This window comes from Maniola jurtina, chromosome 5 (genome assembly GCF_905333055.1).
Source record: "Maniola jurtina chromosome 5, ilManJurt1.1, whole genome shotgun sequence".
In the NCBI taxonomy this organism is placed as follows: Eukaryota; Metazoa; Arthropoda; class Insecta; order Lepidoptera; family Nymphalidae; genus Maniola; species Maniola jurtina.
The window spans coordinates 8,747,001-8,760,010 of NC_060033.1; the positions used below are offsets into that span (position 1 = coordinate 8,747,001).

General features: G+C 36.0%; 1 protein-coding gene across 1 annotated transcript in view; it reads right to left on the reverse strand.

The window, feature by feature from the left end:
- The window catches only part of LOC123865341, a 72,261-nt gene that overhangs the window by 58,676 nt on the left and 575 nt on the right, over nt 1-13,010 (reverse strand). The gene's annotated exons all lie outside the window — the stretch shown is intronic.

The following is a 13,010-nucleotide window of genomic DNA, read 5'->3' on the forward strand; positions in this document are numbered from 1 at the left end:
ACCAAATAAACTTTTATAAGTGCTTTCGAATCGTCAAACTAATTTACTTTACCACTGACGAGAGACGTAGTTTCATGTAGAGTTATAGAGCAATGCATTCAAACAGAAAAAATGTATAAGACTTTGTATTTGGTAAATAAATATTTTTCATTTCTTTCATTTTCATTCATCATAGAGCGAAGGTGGCTACCAAATGAAGCGCCAATAGCTAAAAAAAACCCACACTTTTATCATAAAACAATCAGTATTTAATAAAATATCAGTTCATTATCAGTTAAGTGGCTCTTAGCTATTGCTCTATTTGGAAAATGACATCAATTAAGTCATGGGCTCATTTGAATATTGAAATTAAGACTTGTTTAATTCTTATAAATATTTTAAAGGTTAGTTAATAAGATCCGTCGCAGCGACCTTGTGGCGGAGTATCAAAACATGCTTCAAAACTTCGTGACTTCACGTGGACGTTAGTTCAAGGTCACTGCGCCTGACCCGCGTTTGACAGCTTACATGCGACATGCAAGGGACGGATTATACATTGGAATTAGCAAATCTGACGTTTTGTTGAATTCTCGCCAACACGGACATGGCCGAGTACCTATGGGAAACCGAGAACTAGCTCAAGACTCATGGGTAGTTGCTTTTCATACTGCTTGCATGCTGCATGGGAATCGCTGCGCAGGTTCAGCCTATACATCCTATAGTCGTATTCCTTATTACTGAGGATCGTGGCCCCTTTCCATTAATCCTATAATGGTAGTTCTCTTGGGATATAATGCGGTTGATTCCCAGATCCTTCCGCATACAGCTCGACTAAAAGAACGATATTTCGACTCTTAGGTTAATTTATATTTATTATCAGATGTTAGCGATAATAACCGGGACCAATGGTTTAATGGTCTCCGAGGCACGGAGGAAACTAAAAGGCAAAATTCAGACCTCTAAATCGGTCACCCATCCAGTTACCGACTTGGGTCTACGTTGCTTTACAATCACAATCGATTGATATGCGTTGTCACAACCAGGCCACACGTCTCAGTATGGTCTCTTAAGGGCAAGAGACCATACTGTAGGTTCAGCCTACAATTGAACTTAATAGAGCACAATGTAGATGAATCTGGCATGCAAGATAGCATTTAATAGATTCTAGCATTTCCTTTGCAGTCTTCGACCGTGATGTATGAGTAGCCATAAAGTACCAAGGATCTCTAAAAATATAATTAGGTACGAATAGAATTAAGTGAGAACAATAAAAACCCTCGCGTTTTCAAATCGCGTGAGGCGCAAAATAAAAATACTACGAAGTTTTGGCTGAAATAGGAAACACTTAAATTATTTAACTAAAATTAGAGAGGTACTTACTTATAAAAGTATTTACTTTAATTGAAGGTCAAAGAGTACCTAATCAAGAAGAAGGACGGATTTATTGAATTGGAAAAAAATTGATAACTTTTTCAGTTACATACTTAAATACTATTCTATTCTAGAATACAGTAGTTGCTTCCAAAAAATTACCACTTTCCTAACTACAAATATAGAAAGAAAAGCTCTGATTCACACACCGACCTGACTCATCAACGCCCAACCCAAACCCTAATAGGTTTTTTTATGTAGACTAGGAATACGGCCAGATAGTTTGAAATTCCCACGGAAGCAAAGCCTCGGGCAGTTGCTAGTATAATATAATTATTATGTACAAGATCTACAATGCCTTATAAATCTCTATCCGTCATTCTCATGGTGCTTACATAATAACTTCCCGGCCGGCAGCTTGCAAGCCATGCATACCATACCCATCGCCGCACGAGACTTGCCTCGTAATGAACTGCGTGCTAATTATTATCCTTTGTCTGAACACATTAATCATTGTGCCTGTAATTGAGTAAGGGTTTGATTGTAACGCTTCCTATCAGAGCTTTAGAATAGATACCCAGTTAATAGTCATAGCTGTAGATGTTGTTACATCAGAGACGGTATTAAGGATGAAGATGGAAAACTTTAAAGACTGCAAAATATGAATGTTCGATAAATTCGTAGACGATACAGACATTAAACTAAAAAATGATTAGCTTATTAGCTAAGAAACGGCGCTACGGGCGATGAAGGAAAACATCGTGAGGAAACCTGCTTGAGAGTTCTCCAAGGTCTGTGAAGTCTGCCAATCCACACTTCATCATCATCATCAGCCTGTGGACGTCCACTGTTGGACATAGGCCTTCGCCATCACACCCGGTCCTCAGCCTTCCTCATCCAGCCACTTCCCGACCAGCCGCTTTATATCGTCGGTCCATCGTGCTGCGCCACACTTGGCTAGCGTCAATGACCAAACCCTTCTCATTCTGAGAGAAAATCAGCACTCAGTAGTAAGCCGATAATGGGTTGATGATGATATTGAAGGAAAATGCAAAAGTATGAACGACCAATAAACATAGACATTACCTGAGTTGTAGAATGTGTATGGTGTAAAATATGAACAAATAGATCAGACAATAAAACCTAAGAGGCAGATTTTGTGTAAGGTCTAACTATTATATCAAGCAGGTCCTAATAACCTTTCGAACTATTCGAATCACGAATGGCGTGGATAGATAGACTGCAGATAAGTTTTAATAGGTCTGACGGTTACTGCCTACTTACGACTTGTGTACAAGGTCCAGCGTGCCCTTCTTGCGTGCTAGGTGTAAAGGTTGCACCAAAACCTTTACACCAAGCCCAAGCAACGACCCTAGAATATTTTCTTAGATTAGGAAATAATTATACGTTTATGATATCAATAATGATTATTATAGTTATCGCATGGGACCACTATTCGTCCCCAAAAATCCAGAACATGAAAGAATTTAAAAAATCTTACATTAGATTTTAAAGAAAAAGTTCCGTTATAAACCTTGGTGTTTTTTTTAAATTTATATTCGTCTTTTAATTGATAAATTATTTAGAGTTTTCATAGAAATAAATTTTTTTCTTGTAGACTCTAGATGAATCGTAAACTTCATGGTATCATAAGTAGATATACTTATATTTTTTGACTTTACTTTCATTAGATTATACTAATATAGCGACAGAACTTGGAATCTGCCTACAGTGAGTAAATATAACAAAACTGAGAAAAGTTACACTGTTTACGAATCCATGATAGACTCTGTAATCACAATTTCTCTTGCTCATTTTTCTGGGTAGCACATAAGTCGAAGCCAGTCAGGTCGTACTAATAACATTCTAGTACACGATCAGCTCAGATCACCACAGGTGCGGAAATCAAGCTCGCGAACCGCACAGATGGTTGCGCCTGGCATGACGTCATGTCCTTGCGCCCACGACACTTGATCTCAGGTAAATTATAATATTGTCATTATGTTTCATTAGCGCGTACAAGACTTTATTAGAGTTAAAAGTAGGTATTGCGGTCTAGGAAAAGTTTACTCCATGTTTTATGATAGATAGAGTTTTATCTGCTAAAAGTCTGCTAATTTCTTAATATCTAGATAAATAAATATTAAGAAATTAGCATAACTTATCAATGATTATTTTAAATAGGTAGTATGTAATGGTGGTGTAATTTGATAACAAGATAATTTTAGATCTTTGTATAGCGAAAAGCATTTGATATAGAAGCTGCATGACGTTATAGTCATACCCACTCACATTGTCATTCTAGACCCTTTAGACTCCTTTCTTTTTTTATAATTGTCTAGCAGCTAGCTGATGCCCGCAACTTCATCGGTGTAGGTAGGTTTTTTGAAAATCCCGTGGAATTGAAAACTCTTTGATTTCCCGGGATAAAAATATTATATGTAATGTGATTAATTTAGGGTATTAAGCTATTTCCATTCCTCGTGGCTTCAAGTCCTTGTGGCTTTAAGGACAAGCATCCAACTGCCCGAGCCGCTTCGCTCGGCAAAAATTTAAATCCTGTTACCTAGTTATCCTAGAAAAATGTCTACGTTATAAAGGAAACCTCTGCAATTTCTTCGTCTAAGAATTCGGGCTGGACCTTGATGTGTCAGTCAGTGAATCAGAACTTTTCTTTTTATTGTATGAGATTTATGTACTTAGGTGTACAATTAATGATGGTTGTTGCTTTATTTAAAGCTTTAAGGTCTTGGCGCCTTTTCACAGTTACAGACAGTACAATACTGTATAATAAAATTATACATATTATATTGATACATAAAACTACATAATAGAAACATTTGGTTTATTTCAAATAGTTACCAAAATATAAAATCACAGCAATATAATATTACTAGCCGATGCCCGCGGCTTCGCCCGCGTGGATTTAGGTTTCTTGAAATCCCGTGGAAACGCTTTGATTTTCCGGGATAAAAAGTAGCTTATGTGCTAATCCAGGATATTATCTATCTCCATTCCTTTCAGCCAAATCCGTCTGGTAGTTTTTGCGTGAAGGAGTAACAAACATACACACGCACACACACACACACACACACACATACAAACTTTCGGCTTTATAATATTAGTGTGATGATTCTGCAATAAGTAAGTCTCTGACTGCCTTTACAAGTGAAATTAGAGTGGCTCCAACTAAGTTCAAAATGTCAATTATGCAGGACGTGATGGTATGCCATACGTATGTGAATTTACCTCAATACGTGAAACCACGTAGATCATAACTATTATAATTTCTTCTACTTTCGTTTGGTCCCATTTAAGAATGCTTTTAGAATCCAAAGATTTCTCGGACTGTAAATCTTACCTACTTTACCTTTTCTTTGTCTCAAATATATTGTATATATCTAAAATTCGTATATTTTTACTATCCAATCGTTTATAACTTCTTTAATTTTTGGCGGTTTTCAACGCGTTTTCACTAATAATTAGTACATTTCGTACGATGCACGATGTATAAAAACAGCAGGTTTTAGTATATCTAGCCATCAAGGTGATTCAATTCAATCAATCACATAGCTACCATATTTTAGCTGAGACCATAGAAATAATCAGCCACATTACAAGCTAAGTAAGACAATGGTAAGCACCTACGTACCTACACCAGGAAATTATCTTTTTTTATTATTTCCTGGTGGTTTAAAATAAAATTGGTCATAGACTGTCACCATATTATAGAAAAAAATTGTTACTGATTAAATAATATGATTAATATTTAGGTACCAACAACTTAATGAATTTATCGTAAGATTCCGTCAGCATATGCTAAATTTTATATTTTAGTGTTAACTTGATTAGGAATAGATTTGGATCGGTAGAATTTATATAGGTATAGCTATGTTGATAGCAATAATAAAAATTTAACAGTATCCTGTTAATCATTTTCCTTCTTTTCAACATGTATCGAATGTCTTTTCCAATGGAAAAGATCTTGCTTCTGTAATTCATTTACGATTCATCAAAAGGATGAAGCCTTTTGATGAATCGTAAATGAATTACAGACGCAAGGTCTTTTTGAAAATGGAGTTTCAAATTCATTTGGAAAATTGCAAAAACCTCAAGCAAAAACTATGTCACAGACTTTCGGCCAAGGTAGACATTGTCTTATCAAAACCACGTGACTTCACGTACATAATGTTCGTGGCTACCTAGGTATACCTAAATATACCTATACTTAAAAAACTCGTCTGTTCTGTAAAGCAGTAGACCAACAGTAGTTAGACAGTTGACGGTTAAAACAATGTCTGAAATATCTTTAGGTATCCCTACTTGAGAACTGCTCAAGCTCGACCGATTTGGCTGTTTTTTGTGTTCGTAATTTGGTCAGGACAAGTTTTAAAAGTACCTATGAAAGGTTTTTTTTTGGAAAATCCACTGGAATAGTAAGAAAGGCTTGTATTTTTGTATGAAAATCTCAATACACTTCTTATTTTTTTCGTTAGTAAAAAAGTTTGATCGGTTCTGCCGTTAAGCCTTTAATGGTAACAGAGAGATATACCTGACTAGTTTTAATGTTTATATGGAAGCGTGATTAACTTTAGGTTTTGCTTCAGAAGCCAGGCTTCAAAAACCAAAATATATCTAACTACATGCAAAGAAGCTAGAAAAGTCTAGTATCTACGCTTGTGAAATGCTTAAGCAAATTTAGCATTTAGGGGCAATTCAAATGATAATGGGGTAGGTACATGGTGAGGCAATGTCACGACTAATTGTTTGAATTTGTCAAAGAATAGCAAGTTCGTGATGTTGGTATAATACGCATTACTTGTGAAGATTCGCATTTAGGTCTATTACTCAAGAGTTGCGACCATTCATGAATTTGGAACCAGGTTACAACAGCCTTGGGCAAATTGTATCAGGGCTCGTAAGTACCATTTGTGCTGTTACTATGATTAGCTTACTATAGTCTAGTCTTACGACAACAACAAAGATCAAAGTGACTCCGACGATAACTGCTCGTATAGACACTATAAGATATATACGACGTATAGGTAAGTACTTCGTACCTAGTATAGGTATTTGTGTTCTGTGACGATTCGTACAAGAGACTCATGTCCAGCTGCAAGTAGAGATTAAACTTCTACAATTCTTAGGATTAAATTGTTTAGGTTCTTTGTTTCAAACAAGCATTTTAAGTTCTTACTGAAATCTTTAGATACTTGATTTTTTACTACGTAAGAATTATAATGCTATATATAAATAGAAACTGCCCTGCATAAATCTGTCGAAGGCAATTGACTGGTGTTAGTGTTCTTCCAAGTATTACGAGTGCTTAATTTATGCATCACGCGTACTTTCCGAGGACGGGGACCATCGTGAGGAAGATTGTTACGCAAGATTTATTTTGTGTAGAGCTCGAACTGCGGGGCATTCCAGATACTACTCAAGCTTTTTATTGTTTTATGGTAAACTACCTACCTAGGACTAGACTTAAGGCTGAGCGCACATGGCTGCCATCACCTAAGCCCTTCGCATCACGCCATCCCTTTGTGCTCTTCTTCTTTAGTAAGGTAATATTATGTAATATGTATTATGTAACATGTGTCTTTCATAATAAGTTAGACTAGTTATGAAGAAAATGGAATCCATCATATTATTTTTTTAAATACCATTATCCATGGGCAATGCTAATGCCTCGCTTAATGACCAGATCCTCGCGTTTACATAAACGTGAAGTGTCGGTGAGGCTGTACCGTTAGGCAGGACGACGACACCGTAAAACATTAGCATAGTTAGGTCCCTACAATACAACTGTACAGTCAAGCGACCACCAACACTTCTGTGGTTTAAAAACTGAGAGTCCTGTCGAAAGCATATTTAAACAATAAACTCTAATAAATTAATATGTATATAAATTATTCTAAACATAATATCTAAGGTACAATCTTGTAGATCCAAATAGGTAAACTGTACCTGTTACATTTAAAAAGAAAAGCCTTTACTCACTGATTGACTCATCAATGCCCAACCCAAACTCTTGGAAAGCTGGAATTTTGAACAGAATCCTTTTTTAATGTAGTTAAGAAACTACACCGGATTTTTCAATATATTCTCACAGGAGCGAAGCTGAGGGCGCGGTCGTTAATACGAGTACGGTCAAAAATAAATTATTTCTCAGTGATTATTAATTAGAGGGTCTTCCAAAATACATAAAATCCACGTACTTTGTTAGTTTTAATTGTAAAAACCATTTCAAATAATTATTGATTAAACTAAAAAAGCACGTCAAATCATTGTGACGTCACATGCCAGTATTTCCTAGAAGCTCGCATACTAAGCACGTTTTGACGTTTGATAAAGTGATTTGACTAGTTCTCAAACATCGGAGTACCATCGGAGTAAACAATTAAATATTATTATAGTGTAAGTATAAAAAGAGCAGCTGATTGCAAGTTGCAAAAGTCCTTTACAGATTTACGCCCCCATAAACCTTTTAAAACGTTAATGCGTTAATAAAATATCTCACGAGTTACGTAATTTAAAGAAACGTTTACTTTATGCCAATAACATTTTATTATACAGCCTTAGAACGTGATGTTTCAAAGTCACCTTCCTTCACACTCCCACGTGTAACTGATTGGTTACGCAGAAATAATCCATAAAAGGACCTTTAAGACGCAATAATTATGAGTAAATGTTGATTAATAAAAACACTGAGTTCGGTGAAGTTGTAAACACTTTGGTCACCCAATATTTGGTGACTTGTGCGTGTTCACGTCGAAGGCACGAAGGCGAAGGTGAATGCGCGGGAGCGGTGCTGGTCGGGGTAACGCTCTAAATTAATTTATAGTCAAAGTCGTTTTTACAAAATCAATGCAAAGTAGGCACCTAACAGTTAAGTTAATAAAGCCGTGAACTTTACAAAATATGGTAAACATAAAAAAGATCGCGTGTCCTTAATGCTCCAACTTAAATTTTAATATACCTATACGTAAATATTTCGTGCCTGATTCGGCGGCGGTTTCGTCATTGATATAAAAAATAAAAGACCGTTATTAACAGAAGGAGAGCAAACAAATGAATGTAGTTTAATTGGTTAATATTAAATGAGAATGAACTTAGTATAAGTACGTTTGTATGAAAAACGCTGGGGAGCGCGCTCGCGCTAGGGAAAAATAAGTACTTAATTAAAATAGCGACCTTTTTGAAAATAGCGCTTAGCATAATGATCAAAAGGTTATGTGACTCTAAACACTATCGCTATAAATTTTCTTAAATAATAAAAATTGCGAGCAAACGAGCAGGCGAGCACTTGACGCCTCCAATGAACATTTACAGTACCAGAGGAACCGCCAATGCGTTGCTGGTCTTTCAGAAATTTATTGATCCGCCCCTTGAATAACCCCATGTTGTAATCTAATGGGAACACCGCAGAAGGGAGTTAATTTCACAGTTTCCATGTGCGTGGAAAAAAAGATCTGGCACAACGGGCGGTTGATGTGTATGAAGGTAAAATTGCTTTCGGTGGCGTGCGGTGCGGTTGTAGAATAAAGAGGGTGGAAATAAGATCAAACAACTCTTCAGACTTTAACTTCAGACAGCAGATAAACAACTTTTTAGTCGAGATATTTATTTTTCTAGTATATCTATTATCTATGTTAGGCATTCAAAAGTGGTCACAAAGATGAATATGAAACAATGCTAATTTCGCCAGGTATCTAGGTGAAGCATGACTCCATTAAAAGACAAACCCAAAAACGGTCTGTTTCATGCAATTACCGGCGAATGTAGAACAAGCTTTCGACATACGACCTTCGATCACAGGTGGACTTCTCCGTCTATACGAATACGCTACGACATATTATATCTACTTAAGCTTTAAAGCTAAAACTAGATTCAGGTGTTACACAGACATTAACTTTCTGTTGGTAATTTTGGTTGAGCAAGTGCCTTCGGGCAATCTAGTGTAGATAATATCCCTACCACAAAAACAATAATATGGTTGCGGTGAATATTCGCGGTAGACAATTTTCTGAGCATGTGCTATATGCTATAAATCATTGATTTTGAAATCTATACCTGCCTGTGCTATCTAAGTATATAATGCTATAAATCATAGATTTTGAAATCGAAACCTATCTATTGCTAAAAAATATCGAAGAGGTACATGACGGACAATTAGGTATACCTGCCCTAGTCTAGTCTTCTAGAGATTCAAAGACCTAACCGAAATAAATCGTATAACTACCTACTCGTACCTGCTATCGCCTGAAACATACAGAATAGGCCTGAACGATTTCTTTTATTTGCAGCATCTGAACTGGAGACGGCTGATTTTAAACGCTTAGGCTTGTATTTCTATTATAGTTCCAGAACGAAAGCGAGAAAACGAAAATATTGTGTTAATTTTGAATATTTTAAATAGGTGCCGTATGCTTGAGCTGCTTTTTTATACGCTATAGTTATTATAAGGCCTAACCACCTAATAAGACTATGAAATAAATCTTATTTTATCCGATGATTTACTCCGCAAACAAAAAACTTGCAAGCAATCATTTGGCCGTATTTGCAGATGCTCATACATTTTTTGTAGAGGTGCGAAGCGCGGGCGGCGCGTAGGTTGGAAGCAGTCAACAGTGAACAATAACGTCATCATTGAATACTGTACCTATTTACTCTTAAACATATTATATACTTACCTATTATATTAATACAATAATCTACTATAATATAACATCCATCTGTAAATATATTGTTGTAGCAATTAGCAAAGGCTTTCAGCAATTTCAAATAGGTATGGCGTGTACATAGACCCATAATACTCGGCGTAACTTACAAATGGTCCTCGTGTTGACAGATGTCTCATCACTAACATTTAGTTCCGAGTACGCTCACATGACGCTTACCGCTGTTAACGTCAAAGTTGCTTTAAAAACACGTCGTCAATTTGGGCCCTAATTCGCACGAGCGTTAAAGAAGCGTTGCGTTAAAACCCGGCGTTGCGCTGAAGATACAAAGTGCGCGTTAAAAAAGCGTTGACGTGCGAACAGATATTACTTGGAATGAAAATGCATTAAAATTTGTTCTTTTTGAACGCTTTTTTAACGGACGTTAAAAAAGCTCTCGTGCGAATGAGGTCTAACGCTGATTTTTACCAGGTAAAACGTGTTTGAAGTAAAGGCGAGTTTTACCTGTAAAAGAAACATACAGGTGATCACGAAGATCTAATGCTAAGTCGAGATCGATATGCTCGTCATAGTGCAATTTGCAAAAGAGAGCATTCGTAGCTGATCTAGGCAGCTATGTTCTGGCTATGTTATATTTTATCTCTAAAAGCTTTACATAGGCCGAGGAGGCCGAGTTAATAGTTTCTGCTATTCTGCGAAACCCAATGATACAGCTCTGTGCAATCTGTAAAATTGAGTTAGTCGGAAGTTATGTAACAGACCAACATTCTGTTCGTTCTTGTGCATAGAAACTTTTTTGCGAACAAAAAACCTTATTAAATAGTAGTTGGCAGATAAAAAATCAGCCAACTGCGAGTTAGACTCGCGCGCCGAGGGTTCCGTACCTTGAAAGAAAATGTATAAATAGTATTTATATGTATACTTTATGTAAGAAGCTATGACATCTTGGAAAAAATTAATAAAAGCCTATTTTGGAATGTGTAAGCCCTCTCATATTATTATTCCCAAACTTATAACCCTCTTTTTCGAAATTTCGAACCCCTATTTTAACCCCTTTTGGCTAAGCATTGTTCCAAAGTCAAAAATACATAGGTACATATTCCAAACAAGTTGAGAGCATCAGGTAGTTCTCACAATTCCTGAAATAAACAGCTGCTGTGACGAATAAACGGATAAACTCGCACCATAAAGGTTCCTTTTTTAATATTTGCTACGAATTAAACGGAACCCTAGAAACAATCTGTTGTGGGTGTGTTTAGAAAAAATCAGAAAACTATTTAGACTTTCCGCGTTTCGTTTCGGGATTAAACTTTATCAAAAGATGAAAAGAGCTTTTTGAATGCACGGCTTCATTCTGAACGAGTTTGGATATTGCAATTTGTGGCAAATTATTCGAACGATAGCTTACACCTTTTTTGAGAGAGTTTTAAATTTGACTCAATTACTAAGTAAGTAGGTAGGTATGCCTATTTAATTCTTTTTTACATTAAAGTATTTTTTATTACGGTTGCTGGCCAATTATTAATAGCGAAGTTATAATGCTGCTCCGATTCAGATACAGCTTTTGGGCTATCCTTATGTAGCTTATCCTTATGTACCTTTTCAAATTTTTTATACACTGAAGAGAATTGAAAAGTACCTACAGGCCTTATCATAATATAGTTACATAAATGGGTAATTATTATTATAGCACAAAGTCTTTGTTTATCTGTCAATACACTCTGATTTCAGAAAAGTCTACATGGCAAAATAACTAAATTCGTTAAAGTTTTATTTAGGGATTCCTTGGACAATTATTGTGAATTTAGGGCCGAAATGATAGGATGGATACTGGATAGCCAAACTAGGATAGGATAGGATAAAAACAGCGGGTTCAAGTGGATCACCCTGTTGCATCCTGCTGGCAGCCCACAGCGTATCTTAGAAGTTAGAACATTGTTTTTATGAACAAGTTATATATATAACTAACTAACAATAATTTTGTTAGGATTCTAATAATTTATAAGTGTATAAAACTTTATAACAAACGCAATGACGTCAATAAGAGCGAAGTAAATGAAGCAGAAACCCACAGATAACTTTCAATTCGTTCGGAAAGGTTAGAGCGGCGAGAGTTAAAGGCATTAAGGTTTTGATTGTGTAATTTGTAGGTATTTTACTAGCGGAATCGCCCCGACTTCGGACGGCCTTTTCCGAGGGACTCTATACCTATTGGCAAAAACTTGAACAAAATTTGTCCAATACTTTTGAGATTAACACTTTTAAACAGACAGATAGATACGCAGGGTTGACTTAATCTTTATGCTAGTGATTAGGTGTCCAGTAGTAACTTGATTATATTTTATGGTTCTACCTAGACAAGTAACTTATCTAAAACCAAAACTAGAGGCGTAGCTGAAGATAGGTAAGCATAATTCTCAGATTTGGGCGCGTTTGGAACCCTCGTAGCTTTAGTTTTAAGTTTACGTACCTAATTAATTATTATCACTACTATATCATCTTTCAAATTTATAAAATCGGATAAACAAAAGGTGTAAAAATAAATGAATTTGATTTGATTTGATTGATATGTAAAATGTACGCTGTACCTAGTCCACAATGGAAAAATGTTCGGGACTGGGGATTTACTAAACATTTTTCTTTTGTAAAATACTGAGTTATAGTTTTCTCCATATTTGAATTTAATATGAGTAGATTTTTTGGAAATCCATTAAATCTCGGCTGAAGAGCGAATCTAGGAGAACCTAACTTAACTCTATGTAACTTATAGAAACTCTACAGTTAGTACTTGCGATGATCTCTATGTAGAGTATATAATATAGTTCATTCATCTACTATATAAAAATAAGTCGGGTTTTCCTTCCTGACGCTATAACTCCATAACGCACGAACCGATTTCCACGGTTTTGCATTCGTTGGAAAGGTCTCGGGCTCCGTGTGGTTTATAGCAAAGAAAATTCAGGAAAAATTTCAACAGAA